Genomic DNA, 7,853 nt, shown 5'->3' with positions numbered 1-7,853 from the left:
TGCCTGACCCTTTGTCCCCTGGAGGCCAGGACAATGAAGTCAACACTCTCACAAGTCTCTATTTTAGACCTTACGAAGGGCTTCCCTTTTGCACAGCACCCGCCCCCCATTTGTGAATACACTGCTGTTTGCAAATAAAGCATCACAGAACCTTGGGTGCATGTGGACAATTTAACACACGGATCAGAAGCTAATGCTTTTTAAATTTGTAGCTCACTTCAGAAACGTCTTAACTTCAGTAAATAATTTGAATATTCTCTCCTGCATCCTCCTCTCATCACCAGGTTTTTAAAGTAGTGTTCTCTCCTGAGTGCAATTACACTATTTTTTTAAAGGTTATTATTAATGGAAAAGATGCTTTATAAGCCAATTCAGTGGGGTCAACAAGATTAGAGGGGAATGCTTATTTATGCGTTAGACAAGTGCATTTCGTTGGCACTGGTCTTCATGTAAAATACTACTTACAAATGATTCCTTATTAAAAGAAAAAAATTAAAGCAAGAAGTACAAGTTCTGGCATATGGCAGGTGCTGAAGAGTGACTATCCATTTGCTGCAATTTACAAGATATATACGTGTAGCTCCATCAGTTCATATACATACACACCCAGGCACAGACACGAAATCTGGACACACTCATTAATTTGAACAGGTTTCCTTTCCCTCCAACTTATGTTCACCTTGATTACATGAGCGTGGATCATTCTTGCTTTGCTGTCCACACTGCCCAGAGCTGGGAGTGAGTGTGTGCAGGTGCTGCCCTCTGGTGGAAGTTATAAAACTTGCATGCTCAGCCCAATGAAAGAAATCACAGTCACCACCACCTTTTAACAGCTCGGTAAATATTAGCTAATCGTGCTGTGGTTGTATTTATTTAATGACTGACAGAGGAAGAGGAAATTATGAAGGAGTCTGAGAAGGAGTAGCCAGAGGAAAACCCCCATGGAGCCTAGGAGCTTCCTGGAGCTTATTATTATCTCACAAATATACCAGTTTACGGTAGTCTGGCCTCTGGGATCCAAATCTCAACTCTATCACACAATGGATTCAGGATGTTGGGTGCATCATTATGCTGTTTGTTCCAAAATGTCCTCATCTTTACAACGGGGATAATAATCTTACCTAATAGGTAAGGTTGTGAGGATTAAATGAGACAATACATGTAAAAGCCCAGCATACCTAGTCAGTGCTGGCTATGATAATTATTGTAATTTTCACATGGAACCTCTACAGATGAAACCATTTACATTGTTAATAACAATAGCTACTATGACTGAGCGAGCATTTGAGTGGTCATCAATCAAGTGTGGACGCGGACGCTTTACGTCTATTATCTCATGAGGAAGCAGCAGTGTTTCCTAAACTTGCCCGATGATCATACTCTTCCGAGACGTCTCTTAAAAAAAATAAAATTTCCATATTCCCCAATCTCTCCGAGTCAGTATTTCCCCAAGAGGGCCTTGGGAATCTATTTTTTGAACGTGAAAAATAAAATATACACAAAATTTACTGTTTGAACCATTTTTAAGTGTACAGTTCAGTGACGTTAAGTACATTCACATTGCTGTTCAACTGTCACCATCATCCATCTCTAGAACCTTTTCATCTCCCCAAATCAGGACTCTGTAACCATTAAACACAAACTCCCATTCCCTTTCCCCCAACCCCTGGCAAACACCATCCTACTTTCTATCTCTCTGAATTTGACTCCTCTAAGTGCTTCACATAAGTGGAATTCTACAATATTTGTCTTTTGTGACAGACTTATCTCATTCAGCATAATGTCCTCAAGGTTCATGCATGTTATAACATGCGTCAGGACATCATTCCTTTTAAAACTTAGTAATATTCCATTGCATTTATGTACCAATTTTGTTTTTCCATTCATCTGCTGATGGACATTTGGGTTGTTTCCATCTTTTGGCTGTTTTCCTTCTGACTCTACACACCATGGCAGCAGCAGGGAGTTCATTTCTGGCTGTGCTAGGGCAAGCAACCAGACACATTTAGATTCTTTTTGAGCATTTTGCACCTGTTGACCTCACCTGTGAATGGAGTAATTCACCAGGTTGAGTGAAGGGCACTTAATTCCCATCAGACAATCCTCTCCCAGTGCACACCGGGGCTATTGATGGAAATGGTTCTGAGAACTGTTTCACCCTCCCCTTGATGACTGGAGGCTCTGTTCTCCATGCGTGGGAGCCGTGGGACATGCCCTACGTTTGGGCCTGAGAATCAAAGCGCTGCCAGCAGCGGCTCTGGTACCCTGGGCTCCGCAGTGGTTTTGCAGAGGTTACAAGACTCTCTCCTCTGGATGCCATTTATACTATGCCGGAGACAAGTGACGGCCAAACTGGATATGTGGTCACCTAACTATTTTCTGAGTTACTGCTGCCATCTTGAGAAGCGGGTCCCCACTTCTAATCAATGCAAGCACATCGCTGAGGCTGCCTTGAACCACCACCTTGAATGCTCCATTAGGGCAGCTGCAGTGTTTTGTCCTTGTCTTGGCTCCTTGCTGCTTCTAGGAGAGAATCGCTGAGGCTCATCCAACAGTGGATGCCTGCTGGCCCAACCCCGGGAGCCCCATAAAGCGATCACTCCTGGGATGGGAGGAGTTGGGGAGCAGTGAGGAAGCATGGGCGGGGTGTAAGGGAGCTCCTGCACGCTCTCCTGGCTTCCTCTGCAGGATTGTTGCAGTAGAGGCAGCTAGAGGCCAGTTCCTTATCTGGGAAGGAAAAGTCGGAAATACCTTCATCTTCTTGCCAAAACCTGGAAAATGATTTTCTCCCTACATCTCTACTTGAGTCCCAGAAGGAGAAATTTTCTTCTTCATCTGCTTTTCTCTTTTCCTTTCCTTACACCACAAATGAAACCAAGCCATTCACACAGAGATTGCTCCTTGTCCCCCTGCAGCTGCTATGACAATGGAAGCTGGAGCTGGACACAAGTCCGTTGAGTGAAGAATCACACAGTGTTCAGGTTTCTGTGCAGCTACAGGCAGCCATGCGAGCAAATTTTGGTCAATGGGAGGTGAGTAAGAGTGAAAGGATGTGCACATCCTTTTCTTTCCCACTTTCCTGTCGGCTAAAACAAAGACATCTTACTCTGAGTCACCTTCGCCAGTGCAGGCAAGAGCAATAATCCCATGGAATGAGGAGCAACAAGATGGGAGGAACCTGGGCCCCTGAATGGTCACATGGAGCAGAGGCGTCTGCCCTGGATCACCTTCCTCCACGTGATACACAAGAAAGAAATGGGTACATGTTACCTTTGATGTGGAAGCCAAACTGATACTCTAGAATAATACCCTTCAATTGGAGAGAAAAGGGAAGAAGAAAATATCAGAGGAAAAAGGCGAGTGTGGGGAAGGAGGCTGGTAGAAGGAGGTGAGGTGCAGCATTTATGCTAAATGAGATAAAACTGGACAGGCATATATTTCCTCCTGTTCCAACCCCCAAAGCACTGTCAGGCTTAGCCTTCCACTTGGGCTTTGGAAAATCACAGCCGATTTTTCTGTTGATAGTCATGTATGTTGGATAAAGAAACACAAGCCTTCATGAGAAGACTATCTTTTTTCTGAGTCCTGATACATGCTGCAGTATGTCACCATGAAAATAATTAAGAAGAAATTGTGTCCCTAAATTTCTCTTTCCAAGCATTATATAATTCACTCCTAATTATCCACATTCCTTTTATATTTTGGGAAAAAGTGAGACCTATTCCTACAGTGATTTCTGATGCTTGATCTTGGCGAATGTAACCTATTTCGTCATTAATCTTTGCTGAACCTACTTAGGAAGATAAACCGATTGGGATATATAATACACCCTGAGTCAAATATAAATGATTTGGGGATTATTCTTAAGAAGAGAAACTGTTCACTGGCTGCCCTCCAACGAGGTCCTCATCCTTCTACCTGGCAGGTCAACACAGCTCCCCAACAGACTGAGGCCATCCTGCTCTGATGAAACATGCCTTCTGATACTCACATCCTTGTGGAGTCCCCTCCCCTTCATCTGAGCTGGTCCTGTGATTTGACTTAATCAATAGAATTAAGAACACGGTGCTCTTTCCCATCTTAAGCCTTAAGGCTAGGCGGTTTCTGCCTTTGCATTATCGGAAGCCCTGGGCAGCGATGGCAGAATCCTGGCTACCCTGCTTGGAGGGACCATGTGGAGGAAGGAGAGGCTGTGTGTCCCAGCTTCCCTGCCGAGCCCCGCCCCAGCCTGGCCACTGTTGAATACAGGCACAGGAACACCACCGATACACTCATTGCAAGTGCAGCTAAACTAGAATTGTGAGCAAATGAAATGATTTCTGAGTTAAGCCACTAAGTCTTGGGATGGCTTATACACAGTAACATAAATGAAGCACTAACTTTTCCTAAATCCCACACAGCTCCTATTTAACGTTTCTAAATGGAATTTTCTCACAATCCCATTTGCCACACCATCTTCTGCTCTAAGTTCTTAAGCAGTCGGTGTTGTCATGTACTATTATATGGGTTGTACACTGTACCAGGGGACCCCGTCAAGGGAGCCAGTGAGGACTGCTTGCCTGGCCTAGAGAGGGCAGTCTTTCGAAATCACGTGACGATGCCTCTGACAAAATATTCAGTTGAATCAAATCCAAAGTTGTTGACCTGGCCTCCAAGCTCCCTTTAACTGCCTGATGCCACCTTCAGTCCCCACTCTTTCTCCAACCCAGTCTTTCATTAGTCGCTTGTGATCTTAGCCCAGCCTAGCCCCTCTACCCCCCACTCTCAGACACACCCATTCTGCCTTCCATCAGTAGCAGTTCCCAAACTGGTGACGTACCCTCCAGGGGAGGATACAAGTGCGGCCACCAACTGTCCGTGTCCTCAGGCACCAGGATGCTTTCAGTCTTGTAAACCTCAGAGAGGAGCTGATGTTTCTTTACAGGCACACTTTTTAAGGATTTCCAAGCACGTTAAAGTAAGAAGGGACTGCAAAGCCATCTGTTGTTGTTCTGTTGCTGTCTCCAAACATGGAGAGCCAAGCCCAAGGGCACAGGAGCGGCTCTGCCCCCCCCGGGAGGGCTGTGCTCCTTGTACAGAAGTCCTGAGACACAGGGCGCTACGTCTGAGTCAGAGAAGCCGGTCTCCTGGGGAAATTCTTCTCCTCACAATTCACAGCACAACTACAGAGCGGAATGTTCCAGTAGGCTGTGCAAATGGACCAGCGTGACACGGGATACACGTTGTCAAACTTTGTAATCTTACACTCCATTAAATATTCAGCACAGATGATTCGATCTCTTCCTTTTCTCAGCTTCTCCCTTCTTCCCCTGCATCATCCCCTCCCGCATCGCACCTCCTCTCCACGTTAGTTGACTTCTGAGAAGTGCTCACTCAGAGTTGCTTTCCTGTCAGGGATACGGTCAAGGAGATTTCTAGACATGGGGCAAGTGTACAGATTGTTTTCTGTGACTCCGGATTCCTTATAGAAAGCGCAGTTGCAGCCTGGCGGGGCTGAAGGAGCAACTACTCTGAGATGCATGTCCCACTGGGAACATCCCCGGTTATACCTCACCAAGAGTCAAGGAACCTACCGTGGGGAAGGGAAGGGATTAGATGCTCACCAGACTTTGTGCTGGAAGGGGATGGAATGCCCTCTCAGCAGGGGGGCTGCTCAGGACAACTCGCCTCTCAGGGAAGCTCAGCTTTATTCAGGACAGCAGCCTAAACTAGTGATTTCTAAGCTCATCATCCTTGAGGCTGGGCCACCTGAGCCTTTGATCTCTACAAATACTGAAGGATGAGAGACCTGGATGCAAAACATTTGCTTGACACAATAGTTTGGCAAGCCGCTGTAAATTAGAAGTGATAGTAATATTTTCATATTATAAAAGTAATAACTGCTACTTTTGCTTGAGCAAATATGACCTGTTAGGTGCTCCTCTGTATTACCTCATTTAATCATGCTAACAACTCCGTGAAATAGGTAATGTCTACTTGTGAAGGCGAGAACACTGAACCTCAGAGTTTAAGTAACTTCCCCAAGCTGGCGGATCTGAGACTCAAACCCCATCTGAGCGAGGCCCACACTCACATCCTTTCCTGACCCCCTGCCCTGCACACCAGGTGGCGAGCATTACCATGGCTCCAGCAGCACAGATGAGGCTCCCCTGGGAGCAGACAGAAGCTCGATCACCCTCCTCCACGCTTCCTGCCCACAGCTACAGAGCACATCCTCTGGACGGCTCTGCCCTGTCCTGGGATTCTGCCCTTTGGCTTTGAGAAATTCTGGAATAAAGCAAAGTTTGTTACAAGGAGTCACCTTATGCCGAGTCTCTGGGGTCCTGGTCAAGCCTCCAGGCTCTTGCTAGCTCCACAGAGAGCAGGTTTGGTCTCCAAGAGCAGCGGGCTGTTTCCCAGTCCACAGTGGGGCTGGTATGGAGGGGCTCGGCTAGGGGCAAGGATGCAGGCCCTTCCCCCTTCCCCACCTAGTTGCTTGCCCAGTGTTCTCCACGATGCAAGGGAAGAGTCAAGCCCGCGGTGCCTAATTTGGGATTTGATGGGCAATCGTAATGTCCTCGAAACACACTTTATAATACCACGTGGTGATTTCCCACCCATTCCTTCTAGTGGGGCCATGAGAAAATCTAATATGGTATAAAAGCAGTTGCCACTTGGGATGAATTTTCTTGAGCAGAGATGACAAATGCTTTTGCAGGGAGAGTATTCCCTCCCCTTGACCCCCTCAGTGGGAGCTCCAGCGAGAGGGTGGCTTCAGGGGCTGGTCTGGGACAGGAGGTGGGAGAGTCAGCTGGCTGGGTCGTGGCTGTTGCTTCCACCCTCCCCCTTAGTATTCATGAAGTGCTCAGCAAATGATGTTGCTAGAATTTTCTCTTAATTTTCCTCCTAAGTCTGGCCCTTAGGAAGAATCCAGCTGGAAGGTAGGGGTAGAGAAGAGGAGAATACCCATGAAGATAGAGGCTAGGTTCTTGTGACACTCTGGATATGATAGAGATTAGACTTCATTTTTAATCTATTTAAACGTTTTCTCAACCTATGTGGAATAAGTATCGTCATAAGCCCACTGGCACAAGCTACCGAGAAAGGCTGTGCAGCCACAGACCCTGGATTTCTCGGAGAAGAAATTCTATCAGCTCTTGTCCATCCTGGGTTCTTGGATATTGTGTTTGTGTGAAGCCAGAGAAATGGGCTGGATAGAGAACCACCCCCCCACCCCCACCCAGGAGACCTCGGAGTGCATGACTTTACAGCCCCTGGCAGCAAGGGGCAGTGGGACCAGAACACCGGGCTTGAAGCTGGAGCGCTGGGTCTGAGGATACCTTTCTCACTCGCCTGATTAGACCTTAGCTGAGCCTCCTAACCTCTCCAGGCTCCCCTTCTCGCTTGTGAATGGAGGAGCGATAATGATGGTGATGGAAATGATGCTTCTCTTTCAAGGAAGCCACAAGGATTCAATAAAGCAACATCTATGGAACGGCTTTATCAGCCCTAGAGTGCTCTGCAGATGTAAAGCATAAATGGGTCTACATATTCGGGACCATCTTACCACTGTGCCGGGGAGAATGTCACCTGCAGAGGACGCGCTCAAGAAGAATACATTTATAATGTCCTTTTAAGTTACATTTTAAAAGGCATGGTTATTCTTCTAGAGCAGGATATAAACATTAAAAAAAAATTTTTTTTGTATCACAGATCTCTTTGAACATCTGATAAAACCATGAACACTTTCTTCCTCAAAAAAACAAAAAAAACAAAAAACAAAACCCCAGCAAACATAAACCATTCTAATACACACATCCCATAACATTTTATTACGATTTCTGGGGGCTCACAGTTTCCTCTGACACTCATCT

The sequence above is a fragment of the Neophocaena asiaeorientalis genome, unplaced genomic scaffold, assembly GCF_003031525.2.
Source record: "Neophocaena asiaeorientalis asiaeorientalis breed wild unplaced genomic scaffold, Neophocaena_asiaeorientalis_V1.1 scaffold59, whole genome shotgun sequence".
In the NCBI taxonomy this organism is placed as follows: Eukaryota; Metazoa; Chordata; class Mammalia; order Artiodactyla; family Phocoenidae; genus Neophocaena; species Neophocaena asiaeorientalis.
The sequence above is the reverse complement of the archived record's forward strand: the minus strand, read 5'-3'. Positions refer to the sequence as shown.